The sequence below is a fragment of the Chanos chanos genome, chromosome 8 (genome assembly GCF_902362185.1).
Source record: "Chanos chanos chromosome 8, fChaCha1.1, whole genome shotgun sequence".
NCBI lineage: Eukaryota > Metazoa > Chordata > Actinopteri > Gonorynchiformes > Chanidae > Chanos > Chanos chanos.
The window spans coordinates 30,656,707-30,672,521 of record NC_044502.1 but is presented as its reverse complement, the minus strand read 5'-3'; the positions used below and the strand labels follow the sequence as shown (position 1 = coordinate 30,672,521).

Genomic DNA, 15,815 nt, shown 5'->3' with positions numbered 1-15,815 from the left:
TATTCAGAATCGGCAGGCCTTCACAACATTTTTGAACGGCACAGCCTGTTTTGAAAGCTTCTGACTGGTTTATCGGTTCATTTTCCAAGGACAGGGTTAGGGGATGGGGTTACGGCATATGCTGTCAGTGGTATCCATCTTGAAATGAATGTTTTAGTCCATAAACCGGCTTGAAACAGTGTCCATGTAAACACTGCCAAACTGAATGCAGCTGACGTTTAAACATTCCGATGTACATTCTTGTATAATGTCCATTTTCTTTCCCAACATTTGACCACTAGCCCAGTTTTGAAGGTATATTTGAGAGCCCAAATACAGGCTCAGTGTGACATACAAGTCATCTCGTGTCTTTCACTTTTGCCAGTTAATTAACTCTCATCTTGCGAGATACAGTTAAATAACACATCCATTGCTGAAGATGCTGTAAGATACTCTGTAAGAACAGAATGTACAATCACCGGCCTCTTTGAGGAGCAAATCCACAAATAGCCTGCAGCCTGCAGGCACACACACACACACACACACACACAAAGGAGCATAGCATGCACTCATAACTAATTCAGAGCTAATACAGACAAAGTAAAACCACAAAGATGAGAGTGAGGGTAAGGAGGAGAGAGATCCAACTGGGAGAGTGTCCTGGGATAAACAGAGCTCAGAAAGATCACTCAAACAAAACAGAAACATGGGTTTACCCCACAGCAGAGGCTCATTCTTCTGGACACACACACACACACACACACACACACACACACATACACACACACGGCTCTAGGGGACTACCCCTTTTCTTGGCAGTGCAACTAAAATTTAAAAGTTGGCAACAGCAGTGTGAGTGGAAGAACTTGTCTTTTTATACATTCGATTTAATTTATAGCTTTATTCCTTACCTTGTGATCTATTTCTTTATTTCTTTGGGGTGGGGAGGGGGAATATGGAGGATGGGAGATGGAGTGTTCTTTTTTTTTTTTTTTCGTTGTAAGTAACCCTAGACTTTTATGTTTGCTAGTGCAAATAGAGAAATTTGAGAGTTCTGGACTGTTGCTGCACATCCATGACAACATACTGATTTTTAAAAGGCTAGGCCTAACTCCAAGACTTTAGATACAATAAACCAGTTCTCTGTGAGAGGTTTTCAGTTTCAAGCATTCTACCTGGTTTCAGGTGTTCTACCATTAACAAGAGTAGGAACCAGCTCGTTATTTGTTTTTTTTTTTTCCTTTTACTCCTGCACTGCTCCCAAACTAGAATCGCTTGTCCCCACACGGCCCTTGAACAAGGCTGGTGTCCCCGCATGATACATTCAGCCCGTGTTGGAGCCGTCTTGATGCCTCGCCTCAGGTTCTCTCTAATATTAACGCCTCAATGCCAATAAAGGGAGAATGTTTCGTTTGCATGAACCGCAATCCGGCAGTCGCACCACTCATGCAGACTGTTCAAGAAAAGAAAAAGAGGCATAGAGAGTTTCAATGGGACTGAACGAGAGAAACGCCACAGATGGCCTCTGTCAGTGATGACACACTTCGGAATAGAAGCGAATGTGTGACATCACGGCATCACAAATCCCTATCCGTACGTCATGTGGTGTTTCATAATTTTATCATCAGAATTCCCAACACAATTTTACCAATAACAACACACTAGTGATAGGTGAGTACACACTGATCATGTCAGTGCTGTGGTGTATTGGTGAAGGCCTGTTAGACTTGGTCACACCCAATCCTCCAGCACCATTAGCCTTGAGCCTTGTACATGCATAACCCACAAGGGAAGCATAGGTTTAAACGGACAGACAGATTTTCACTATAGGCCAAATCCCTTCCACTGTGACAGTACTGGACATAACCAATGGCAAGTTGAGGGGGGGGGATTCCTATAATCCGCTAAACCCAACAAACAAGTCCAGCCTAGGCCCACTGACCCTTGTTGTACATAACCTACTTTATGCCAGGCAACCAGACCTGGACTAGCTTCAGCACTGCTGTTATCCACACGGAGTCCATGGGTTTGATAGCTATCTCACACTGTAATTCTTTAACCATCCACCTCTCACCTGCACTCTACTGGTGTGTGGAGGCTACTGGTCTGAACAGTCACCCAGTCATCAGTTCTTTGACGACCACACTCCAGAATAAGACTGATTACTGACTGACTGCCCAATTATGGCACATTTCCATTCTGTCAGAGGTCATTCACTCCGCCCCGCAGGGTGAAATGAACATGAAAAAGTCATGTTTATATTACATTTCAAGGTGTGATTAAAACTCAGAATGTGTTGGCTAGATATGCACACAGCTCGGATTTCTCCCTCACCGTGCATACTGAGCTGTGATCTTTTTGAAGTGCGGGAATGACGCAGGCATGCCTTCTGTCCCCGATACAGTGTAATTACACAGCCTTATCAGTATACCACTGACACGGAGATGCTGATCCAACACACACGGCTGTTACACCGCAGAACTCATCTCTGGAGTTACTGTTGTTAACCTGCCTCACTTTCTTCATTTCTTCTTCATTCTGTGTTACACATCATCTCTCTCTCTCTCTCTCTCATGCTCTCAATGGGAATGTATTTAATTTGTGTTTTAACAGAGGAATAACATATGAGCTCTCCATTCACTTCATCACAATCACCGGTTGTGCAACAGAACTGCGCTTTCCAAAATCAGCTGATCAGTTGTCAGGAGGAAGAAAAAAAAAAACAAAAAAAAAAACAAAGCAGGTCGATCCCCACCCACACACATGTGATTTAAAAAAAAAACCCGAAAAGTACATGCCGGAGTCACAAGACGGGGCGGAAGAGGTTGACAACAAGAATCAGACAGTTAAGCACGACAGAACTTCCTAAAGCTATCTGAAACATCCATTTGATCTGTGTTACAAAACAAAAGTGAAAGAGGGTGAGAGAGTTTCACAGTCAAGAATCATAACTGCATCAGACCACATAATGTAAAAACATCTGGCTGTAATTTTGTTGTTTTTTCTTCCCCCCCCCGATAGTTTTTCTATGAAAATTTCCAAACTTTTGGACTCAACAATCAGTTTTATTTGTCTTATTAATACAAAGAATTCCCTGGGGAGCTGACCCTTACCATAAAGAAATTCCAGCAACATTCCTTGTGAACACACTGATATATTCATGATCAGAGTTTTGCACATAAAAGGTGCAAAGGATTTGGAGAACTTGCTAATTCATTCCACTACTCAAACTCCTCAGAGGGAGATCTGGGGACAGCTCAGCATATTCTAAGCCTTAGGGACTGACACAAGAAACACTCTAATGAACTATACCGATCTTTTTATGTGCTGCCTATTGTGAAAAACCAATAACGCAGAGCTTGCAAAACAACAACAGCAGCAGCAGTCCTGTCATTACCTGGTTTCAGTGTCTTATTGACGCACCACAATAACTGAGCTCTGTGCTAGTGCAAGCACCTTCAACCATCCAGTCACAAATGTATTATTCTTTCGCTTCAACCCACAGCCCTAACCTCAGACATATCTGTGGCCTTATCTCGACAGACAGAATAAAGCAGATTGAAGGGAACGGTCTGATATATATAAAGATACGTTTTCAGCTGAAGATGTCAAATGATTTCAGACAGTTTGCAATAGTAAAACACACTAATTAAAGGTTATGTTAAATTTGAAAGATGCATGCAATGAAAACATAGCTTTGCGAGTTTCGTTTCACTATATTTTTTGCTTGCATAGACAGGGCTCCTGTAAGGCAACACCAGCGACAGAGCATGTGCACTGAGAACATATCTGATTAAATCTAGATGATGAGGTTTCAGACGACAGCCAGTTTAACCACTGCCATAGAAAGACAGTTCCTCTGGTCAGCATTTATCCATGGCAGTAAGGCTCAGGCAATTATGAAACTGTTGTCACAGAAATAACTTTTACACTACTGCTACTGAACGATAATAACAGCTTAATTAACCCTAATGAACTAATTACCACGCTTACATAGATTACTCATTACTACATTCTCAAGGCGGGATCATTTGTTAATAAAAGGTGCATACTTAAAGTACTTAAGAAAGTGCATTTTAAACCAAATCAAAGTGTGTCAGTTTTTGGTATCAGTTGGCCAAAATCCAGCTGCTTAGATGGGCCAGAAATGGAAAGAGTAGACTACAGCAGAAGAAACTAGGCAAACAGTATGGCCCCTCATAGATGGTTTCTCATGTTTCTATGGTTTGTCTTCAGAACTACAGAAGGGGTTTTAGACTGTTTAAAAAAGCAAAATGGTAGAAAACATACTTTATCAATTTTTGAACATACGTGTTTTTACTGAATAATAAGCACGAAACAAGTAAACAAAACATAGCACAGGTCATGATTACATTAACTCATTGCAGCAACTGCACAACTGACTGCTTCATACCGTAGCCTTAAACTGGGACACCTGTTAATTGCCTGAGAAAGTCTGTCACACAGGCATTGTGCACGGTCAACACTCTTTCCAATGTATATATTGCTTTAGAGTACCCATTAATTACACATTCTAACATGTGTGGGAGTTGTCTACAGTCATTAATCATGGGAGAATTTAGCCAAAACAAAAAAAGGTGAATAAATGAAAAAAAAAAAAAAAACTAATTAAAAAAAAACATTCTCAGTTCGTCTGGGTAGCCAGATCTAGGAAGACTGGTGGTGGTTCCAAATCTCTTCCGTTTGAGGATGATGGAGGCTTCCCTGCTCTCGGACACCTTCAATGCTTCAGAAATGTTCTTATATCCTTCCCCAGATCTGGGTCTTGACACAATCCTGTCTCGCAGGTCTACGGACAATTCTCTCGCCCTCATGGCTTGGTTTTCACTCAGACATACACTATCAACTGTCAGACCTTATACAGACAGGTGTGTGCATTTCCTAATTATGTCCAATGAATTCAATTAGGCACAGGTGGACTCCAATCAAGATGTAGAAGCATCTCAAGGACCACTGATAGAAGTCGGATGCACCAGAGCTCAATTGCAAGTGTCATGACAAAGGGTCTGAATACTTATGTAAATGGGACATTTCAGTCTTTTATTTTTAATAAATTAACAAAACACTCCAAAAACCTGTTTTTGCTTTGTCATTGTGGAGTATTGTCTGTAGACTGATGAGGGGAAAAAATGAATTGAATCCATTTTAAGATGTGTCTGAAACATAACGAAATGTGGAAAACCTGAAAGGGTCTGAAAACTTTCTGTCTGCACTGCAGGTCGACCCAAAGCATTGGATAACTTGGGAATAACCCAGACTCTTGGTTATGAAATGAGCCTTGTTGCATAGGGCCAAAACTGCCAAAATATAGTCTTCATTATGAATGTGCTAAGCTGCTCAGGACACACACCAAAAAAAAAAAAGACAAACAAAAGAAAAACAAATAATGCATCAAAAATTCATGCAGGACTGTGTAATAACAAGAACACCTAGTCCACTGCATTAAGTCCGCCTTAATCATGAATATGTAATATCTCAACTTCATACTGACGGCCCAAACACTATCCATTATTTGTCAGCAGAGTTCACACCAATATGGCCGTTAATATTCCAGCATTCCAGCCATATAGAACAACTACCTGCCATATGTTTAAAATAGACATATACTAGCCTACATTTAAAGCAATAAACCACAAAGCACAAATGCTACGATTCCAACAAATGTATTTTATTAAAAGTAGTCAGCATGAATGAACTCTTTGCAACTCTTCCCAGAGTTTCCGGACTGAACATATAGGCTACAATGACAAAATAAAACAAACAGCCTTGCTATTGTTAATTAAATAAAGACATTACCCCACATTAAATGTATGTCTCTGCATTTTAAGCCCGTCAAATTAGATAACTTGAAAATAGGCTAAATGAAGAAGCAATCAGGTCTAAAATAAAACACACTTAAAATAAAATACTTGCACCATCACTTGTTTTCTTAAAAAACTGGCGGAGGGATGTCTGCTTTGACATTTCGGAGTCGTGCTAATATGCAGAGTCCAGCCAAAGCGCAGGGCTGTTGCTATGGGGTGCTCGCGGCGCACTATAGGCTTTTGATCTCGTGTAACGCTTAGTCACATGACCCAACACTGAATCTCTCATTGTTGTAACAGGGGAGGCAAAACCAAACTTTTGCATAAGTTTACATTTAAGTTGTCTTAGCAACATATTTTACAGGTCACACAATATTCGGCTATTTGATATGCTACTAATGAATTCATTTATTTATTTACTTGGTATAGTACATATAGTCAAGAAAAATATGTGACCCTTCTAAATTGCCACTACACTGTTGGACGACATGGAACTGTATAACCTATGATGAATATAGAAGAATGAGAAAGTAATCAATGTAAGAGAAGGAAGAAACAGAGAGGACAGCTGACAGAAACAAGAGTGTAAAATAAAAGAGAGTCTCAGGAAACAGATGGTAATTCGGATAGAACTTGGGCAGGAACTTTTGTTTGCTCTCTGATTGGACAGGATTATGGTCACTTGGCCTCAGTGGGAATTTCACTCTACTCACACAAGACAGGGGTTGTGCTAGCCCTTAATCTCCATTAAGCAGTGTGGATTTAAAGATTGGATTTGCAGGGTCTTAACCTCTGCAAGGAATTCACACCAGATCTAAATCACTTTCACACAAGCAGATGGAAATTACTCACTCCCATGTGCTTGTCTGAGGTCAGGCCTCTAGATCCTTGAGAAGTGTGCACTACCATTTTTCCTGGGCCTGACAAATGCGTTCCAAAGATGGAGAAGAATATGATCAAACTACCACAAGGTCCACCTTAGAACAAAGAGGCTTGTTAAAAAATCTGTGGAGCTTGACAGTGCGAGCATTTCACTGGCCTTTACGACTGAAAATAGATATGTGTGAAGTGTAAAATGTATTTAGGAGCACGCGTGTGAATAAGAGGTATTACAAAATCCAGCCCAAGCAGCCTCTATTTTTTTTTTTTTCAACAAAAAGGTTGATAACACAACAACGATGATGACGCGGTCACGGCACTGAACCAACACTGTCCGTTGAAAAAAATCGCGTGATCCACTCGTCAGCGCAAAGGGCCCTCTAGACAACACTTTTTCTAGAGAAAAAAAAAGTCAAGAGTGAACATTCAGTGAGCTAGATAGATAGCTAAAGTTAGCTGGCAACATACGCAAAGTATGAAGCCTATTAGACATTACTTCAAAAGACCAAGTGCGACAGAAACTGCAGTTTTGGAAGTTATGACTGAAACAGTCGACGCCAAGGAGGGGATGAAAGAGATGGACAAGGAAGGCGATGAAGTAACATTAACTGAAGCCCCCCGCGGCGATACTAGTTCGTCCTCCACTGCCAGTAGGAAATACAATTTTAACCCGCAGTGGCGGATAACATTCCATTGGCTAATTTTCAAGGACAACTTAATGTACTGCAAGTACTGCAAAGGGCAGAAGCAAGTGGGCAACCCTCACCTTAAATGAGATACTGTACAGAAAGATAGTTTGGAGAGGAAATAATTAAAAACCTAGTGTACTTTCTGTATTCATATAAATTAAATCATTTTGCTTGTAAATGTCTCCTTGTATCCATTTATTAAGGGAAAACACATTATTTGATCAATTTTCATTGCGCCCCTAAAGTTCTTTATGCACTCCTACATTTTTCAACTTAGGGGCACATGTGCTCCTTGGGAAAAAAGTAAGTGTCAGCAGGGCTCCAAACTACTTCACTGGTTGCACCAGCATGTGATTTGGTCACCTCCCGAATTTCGCCCTACCACTTTTCGCTTGCAGGGCGTGGTCGTGAAAACAGCAAGCCTGTCATCTAGCTCAAAAGTTTGAGTGCTTAAATAAAGGTCTACAGTGGTCTATTTGCCCCGACCACAGCCGTTGAGAGTTTTTTCTACCACACTGGCCTCGACTAAGTTAATGTAACATGTAAACAACAACCCGTGTTGATGCAGACACAAACAGTTGCCCATACATCAGTGGCGTAGCCAGAATTTTATTTTCGGACAGTCCTCGGAAAAGTGAGCAGGCACGACTTTCACTCATGGTCCATCACTGGCCCACACATTCCTTATAACCTACTGCTGAACTGAGTGACAGGTCAGACACCCCATATCGCAACTGTAGTGTACTCAATAACCAAGCCCGTCCAATCCTCCATTCTGTGTTTGCATTGAAATGGAATATGTAGTAAACCACAAAATACTACCGCATTTTTATTCATCAAGCACACTTTACACAGAAGTAGCATAAAACGCATGCCCTGTCACAACAAACGCATAATATAATGATGTCACAACTCTAGCTGGGTTTCCATCCAACTATTCAGTGCAAATTAACGCTTAGACTCCGCATCAAATCTTTTAAGTCGCATAAGAAATGTATTCGCTGGAAAGAGGTGATTAGCATAGGGTAAAATGATACTGGTTGATGGAAACATGTTTAGTCGCATTAACAAGGGGTTTGTTGCGATTTTATCATGTATTGCCATTAAAGTTGCCCTAGACAAATTTTAAACCAACAGCTGTTCACAATTCCTCCTGCGATGAGGAGAGTGTACATTTTAAATCCGCATAACACAGCTGATGGAAACGTGCACAGACATTTCCTTAGCTGAATTTTCATGAATGCGCTTAGAATATACGAATGCTCCTGAGGGTTTACATTGCTGGAACAATTAAGTCAAAACCAAACTTGTTAATTGGCCACTACAGATGTCAGTCAAACCCATCAAGCATTATACAAATAAGAAACGTTTGTGATGACATTTTATTTACATTATCAACCAATTTAACAACCAATAACGTATTATTTTTTAGTATTAAATTAAACTCGGGGGGGCCTAAGCATCTTTTGGGCGGGCCTAGGCCCCTCAGGCCTGTCTGTTGACTACGCGCCTGCCATACATCGTTTAATCATATACGTGTTGTCATGCTACAAGCTGCCTTTAGCCTCCACCATCTTGGTCAAACTTTTTCTGGTACCCCCGCCTCTTGAGAGAACATCATGTACCAAACACATCACACCCTGCACTGATTGGTTCTCGCATGGTTCTCATTTGCATAATGGTCAACATACACTCACATGAATGTGACCACATGACACATTTTAACTCTCAAAAAACGGTTACGGGTGCGACCATTTTGGTCGCAGTCTCAAGCCCTGATCTGCTTTATTGATTTCACCGAATCCAGTCATAGCTTGGCTCATTCTGTCATTGTATTCAGGTATCGGAGGCAAAAACATCCAGAGAATGCAGGTGACATTGTCAGTGAGGCTGTCCATGTTATCCATCACGTCTTCGACTGAACGTTCATCAGTTTGCAAAAAAGCATCAGTCCCGCATCTGTGCACAACATTCTCTGTTTCACAACAGCCCAAATTTGCCTTTAGTTTCTGAGAGAGTAGGAGACTTCCAAAGAACTGAGTCTGGTCTCTCAGTGATTCACAGCTTGATGACAGACAGCTTTAGAGGAATTTGGTCTCTCCATGTCATCAGGGATGGCAAACACCTTTCCATACATTTTCCTTAACTTAAAAATGGAGTGGAAACCAGTTAGGAGTCCAGACTGACATTCTTCTTCAGTTTTGTCTTCTTTTCAATTTTTCACTCTGTTAACTTACAATCCAAAAGAACATCTACAATATCTGTGGTATTCTGGTCTGATCACATACAAACACTGAAGTATTCCTTCTCATAGCAGATTTTTGTCAGTTGGTTATGCACCTTTCTCCATCTGATGAACGGCACTCCCACAAGTTCAAGGAGTAAGACATTTTAGTAACCAAAATAAATATGAAATCTGTTCTTCCCCTTTTTGAAAAGACAAGTTCCCTGTACTGTCCTCCATCCTTGCACTCACTGCATCAGGCCAATGACCCAAGCATCAGCCTGGAAGGGTTAGGACTATCGCATTGCATCCTCCAAAACATGAAAAGCTACTCACCGTTTTTTCCCACTTGCTCAGTGTACAAGCACCTCCATGGAAAAACACTGGCTCTCCCAGAGCACAGCCAATCATGTTCTTTGGAACATCCGACACAGTCAGCCACGGCCAGTTGTATTCTTTGCTAGACCTATCTCACCTGGCAGTAATGCAGATTTTAACTCTGAGCATCAGCAATGGTGCACAGTGCAACTTACCGCTGCACCACACATGCACCCCGATATTAAATAACTCTAAAGACACAGCCAACTTATTATTTGCAAATTTTAGTAATCTTTGGGCTTATCCCATAATGTATGCCCCATTTTTTTGTGCTCTTTCCATGATGTGTTTGTAATTTCCATTAGCTTTTCAGTCCTAGTTCCATTTAGCATGAACTGGCAGGAACATTCACAAAAATAACGCACAGTCATCTTTTTTCATATTTATTCATCATGCTCTGATCCGGTATTACCAACCACTGAATCTACAATCTGATCATAAACGTATGAAGCCAAGCTTACAACATATACAACTGTCTCTCATTTCTTCATAACATAAGGTGGGGGAAAGGGGTATATGTTTAAGGATGGATGGAGGGATGAAGAGATGAACAAAATAATTGAAAAGAAAGGATACCATGGTAGCCATACAGCTATAAGAAATAAATATGAGGTACAGTTATGGAAAATTAAAACAGGTGGGCGAGTTGATGCACAGAAAAGAGGAGATCCGACTGGTTGTGGAGTAATTAGGAAGAACAGCATGTTGAACAGGGATTGTTAGGGAGTTTTGAGTGAGACAAGAATGCTGAAAAGACAGAGTAAAGCAGCTTAAGTAGGGTGGGTGGATGAAAAGTTAAAAAGGTTCACAGAGGACGAATGAAAGACAGTGGGGGGTGTCTGTGGTACAATGAGACAGAAAGGGTTACAGAGTCGCAATGCAGTTACAAGACACAAACTGGGGGCACAGTGATGGTAACAACAGCAGTAACTGATTTATTAGTTAATAATGACCGACCAATAGACTGATAATAGGGGTGGATAAGTGGAGGTATGGAAAGGGACTTGGCCGACAGTTTTGTAGCAAATTTGTTTAAAAGAAAGCATAAAAATGGCAACAGTCAGCCAAGATAAACAGATGGAAAGATGGAAGGAGAGGAATGAAGCTAGAAAAGAGGGCACGTGTTTGTGATATGGTATATTACTAGTGTATGTGTGGTGTGTTCAGCTTGTGTGATGCTTGCTGTGCACAGCATGTGTTTGTGTCTGTGTATGTATGTGTATGCAGGTGCACAGGGTAAGTGTCTTCATAGTATGTGTTATGAGAGGCTGATGGCAGTAATGACTAATCATGATGGGAGCATTAATGGCCTGAGGATTCCTGATCACTGTGGCAGTGTTCCAGAATGGAATTCTCAACATCCCTACCACTAAAGCCTATGTTTGTCTGCATATGCTATGTGTTGTGTGTTTGGTATGCAGTGTCTGTGTGTTGTGTGTGTATCTTGTGGGTGCATGTGTGTAAAGTGTAGGTGTGTCCACTTGGCCAATTACATGTGTTGTTTGTGGGATGTTTAAAGATGTGCACCAACTTTGCTGTTTCTACTCAGAAAATTATAGCAGTAACAGAGATTTTAAAAAATGTCTAAGATTTTAAAAGATGTCTAAGATCATATAGAAGAGGGACTGTAAGGAAGGGGAACAGACACGGAGTCTAAGCACAAAAAAACAGCTGCACCCTGTAGGTCTGGAGCCTGACATTTTGCATGAAGCTTGGGAGCTTTTGCTGTAGAGTTGTAAGAGGGAGTTCAGTTCCACAGACGTGCCAGTAATTCATGCCATGGACGTAGCGTTGATGGAATATATTTAGTTTGTGTGGTGTGTATTCTGAGTAGTGTCTATGTGCTATGGGTAGTCTTTCAAGCCCTCTTAGTGGTAAAGGTAATTTCACAGTACTGAAGTTTTAGTAAATCTAAGAATTGGATTGGTACTGTGTTATTAAAAGACATTGTACTATGTGGTGTGTTTACAATTACTGGAATGTGTTTGGTGTGTGTTGTTAGTGTAGTGTCCCTACTATTCAGGTGAGTATGTATCATGTGGAAATAGTGTAGACATGTCTTTATAACGTGTTTGACCATTAACTGGTTGACCGCTGTTGTTTTGTGTCCAACAACAAAACAACATTCAACTTAAATTGCTGAATGAGCTGTTTCTGTGAATAAATGAAAAATAATTAAATAAAATAACAACGAAAACAACAACCCAGGGGGGAGGGGGGTGCTGATGCTGACAATAATACCTGGAAATGGAAGTTTGTCATCAAAATTAAGCTTGGTTTGAAAAAAACATTTATGGTTTATGTGTGTGGCATGTACAATGTCCAGTGTATTTGAGGCTTAATGGGCTTATTCCTGTGGGGTGAGGTAATATTTTGACGGCTAGGGCATTGCTGAGTGGTTACTATAGTGTGGGGGTATGTGTCTACATATGCATGGATTGTTCTGAATGTTGTGTGTGCAGTTTGTTGTGTGTACTGCTTGGTTTGCAGTGAGTGTGTGCTGTGCAGCCTGTAATGCTTGCGGAGTGTAGTATTTAATGTGTGTGGTGGCCGTGTGTGGACTGTCATCTGTATCATGAGGGGTCCAAGCTGAAAGCTGCTACAACACAATTTCTTGTTCTTTCTTCATCATTATCATCATCATCTTCTTCTTCTTTTTACTACTACTACTACTACTACTACTAAAAATAATAATAATTATGTTATTATCAGTGTAACCGAATTGGGAATTCTAAGTTATGAAGCGATAAGAATTGGTAGGATTATAACAGCAAAAAAACATTTTTTGAAACTTAACTCAAGCCATCATGTAGTTAAACAGACTATGAGCTAGGTCTGGATGACATATATATCTTCAGTCACAGTAATACTGATTCTGGTCTGTCCACAATGCTTCAAAAAGAATTGTCAGGTATTGGTGATACTGCCCTGCACAGTGTAAAAAGGACATTTTTGATGCAACTGACAAAGAAATTCACACTAATTTTAACAATAATGCACTATCACTGGAACTTAACTACCAAAAGAACCAATGCATGAGGTAAGAAAATCGATCCTGCAAGTATGTTTTCATCAGCCTTTGTTTCCCTGTTGTAAATTATACATATTAAGTAACAATATAAACTACACTGATAACACCTGGTGACAGAAAAATAAAGTTCTGAATTATGACATTCCCCTTTATTTGCATAAATGTCACATCTTTGATTAATCTTAAATGTTACCTCTTCCATCTTCAACTGCAATGTAAAAAGGGTTTGAAAGAATGGCCCAGACCACATGAATGTCAAATTGCATAACCAGTCTCCACCTTATGACTGGACAGAATAAACTAACAGTTAAGAGACGAAGACACAAACTACAGAAAAAAATAAACCATCATGAGAGCACCACTGCCTATATAGAACAAAATGAGTGACTCAAAAACAGATTTATTGAGACAGAGAAAACTATGGTAGTATGGCTTATAAGAGATGAAATGAAACATAGCTAATGCTAGGACAGAACACTGATCATATAAAATTACTATGAGAATACACTAGGGCCAAAATGTTTATACACTGTTACCTAAAAAAACACAAAATAAATTATGCATCAGCTGCTGTAGAACGTTAAAGCAGTGAAGTACAATATACATTTATGGATTTCAAAGTGCAGTTGCAGTTCAAGAAAAGCACTTGAGCATTTTTTATCTTGACACATCACTAGACGTTAAAATGCATAACTGTTAAATACAGATGTAAATGAGGTATCCATGAATGTAAAAAGGAGGACTGACGGACTTAACAGCAATCGAGAACCTCTTTGACCTCTAGGTAATCGTAATATGAGGGCTGGAATACTGGGAGAGAGCCACAGGGGCAGAAAAGCGCTTGTTGGCGAAGTAAGTCGGTTACGCAATGTCAACAATAGGATGAGGAATGCGGTGCACGTCACAGCATTACAGGCAATGAATGCAACTTAGCAGAAGAGGATAACCTGGCCAATCATCGATCAGTTATGTCAACTGCTGTTTGCCTACTCGAAAGATTAACACAATAATAATGACGATATAAAATCACTTTTATACGTCGCTGCATGCGTTGCACTAATTATCAAAAGCACGCAGACTTGAACTGTCACTCAAACTGGGAGCGAGCGATGTTGCAATTTGCGTCGTCGGGGTATTTTCGTTTTAGCGTGGTTTTATGTCATACGCTGTTTCTGAATACAAGACTGACAACACAGATATGTTGTACATCTAGTACAGTGTATTAGCTTTAAGGACAACCAAAAGCTTCTAGAACTTATTTAGATCTTAGAGTATTACCAACAGGCAAGGATTAATATGGGCTACACCTTCTACCGTTCAAAACATAGGGAGCACATATAAGTTCCAAATCGTTAGGCACACATCTATAACCGTATATGGTAAGATAGCACATGAGCTGGTTAAGAAGCAAATGTTCGATACCAGAAAACTGACATAAACGATACGTAAGACTGTTATTATTTGCAAGTAACTTGTCAGCATAGCTATAGGCCAGCCAGATTACCAAAACTAGCAACTTCTGTTTGGATTGTCAGTATAGGAACAGCAACTGTTAATGTGCTAGTGGACAACTCTAAATTCTGTTGTCGGTTCTTGTAATAAATGGATCTAAAATCCGAATATGCCAACTATAAAGCCGTTGCCATACCACCGCGGAGACGTATGGTGCAATTGGCAGGCTAAGGAACAGATACATGACTGACGATGGCTAGTTTGCTGTGTAACTGACTATCGCAACAGTAATATTCCTTTAGTTTAGCAACACCTTACAGGCCTAACTCAATGTCATTTGGTGTCAAAGTCTGGCAAAACAGTACGTAATAAAAATGTTAAAACAAGGTACCATGATTGCACTTACCTGTCCAATAGGCCAGGTTTGAGAAGAAGATTATGTGTGGAGTCGTCAGTAGCTCGCTTACTTAGGTAGCTCGCACAGCTTTCCAGGGAGGAGTAGGGCGCAACTACTTTGGCCACTGCACGAGAGTGCAGCAGAGATTTGGATATCTGAAGTTGTTTATTTCTCTGGGACTCCGACAGATGCAATGGTATCGTTGTATCGATAAATACAGTGAATCCCAAAATGTTGGTGTTGGTTTTCTTAGGTGTGAAGACTTTTAAGTCCAGTTACGACTTGTCAAGGCCCTAAAAACTAGCTTGTTAGCCAGTTAGCTAGCTAACTCCCCACTCCCAGTCCGTTCCAAAAGATGGCGGCTGCTAGTAATCGCCTCCTCTCCTTCGTGACAAACACGAGTAAAACTGTGAAACCAGTTTGCTGGGAACAACATGGGAACTCTCTAAAACCGCCTAAAACGTTAAAACTCTCTTCTTCCGGTCCACTGCTTAGACTGTCGCTTCAGCCACAAAAGTTCTTCAGGCGTAGCTAACATGTTCTTCAGCGTGTGGCCGGGCACTGATTTTCATCGCCTTCCTCACTTTCACTGCCTCCAAGCGATCCAGCCTCTGCAATTCCAACTCCAACCACGGCGCTGTCAGGATACTGTGTGTAGGCAGAAGGACCACGTCCCGCTGGGCGGGAACAAGCAAGTGTCAAAAAAAAGAAGGGAGGAAAGAGGTAATTAAATGAAGTGAGTCGAGTTTTTATGGCTACGTGGACTTGTTTATTTATTTATTTATTCACTTATTTACTTTTTTATACCTTTTTTTATGTATATTTTTATTTTGTTTTATTTTTCACCGTCATTGTTGTGCTCATGACATTGTGACATTGACCCAGTCAAAAACAAAATCTGGCCAAGCCATTGTTTTCTTAAATATGTGATATTAAAAGTTATGATTGGTAAGAAGGGTGG

At 40.5% G+C, this 15,815-nt stretch overlaps 1 protein-coding gene across 2 annotated transcripts in view; it reads right to left on the bottom strand.

The window, feature by feature from the left end:
* taok1b (TAO kinase 1b) overlaps positions 1-15,426 on the bottom strand; it is a 33,795-nt gene extending 18,369 nt beyond the window's left edge. For both annotated transcript variants that reach the window (XM_030780989.1, XM_030780990.1), the window contains exon 1: positions 14,864-15,426. The gene's annotated coding sequence lies outside the window, so the exon portion shown is untranslated. The remainder of the gene's footprint in view (positions 1-14,863) is intronic.
* Between the last annotated feature and the right edge of the window lie 389 nt (positions 15,427-15,815).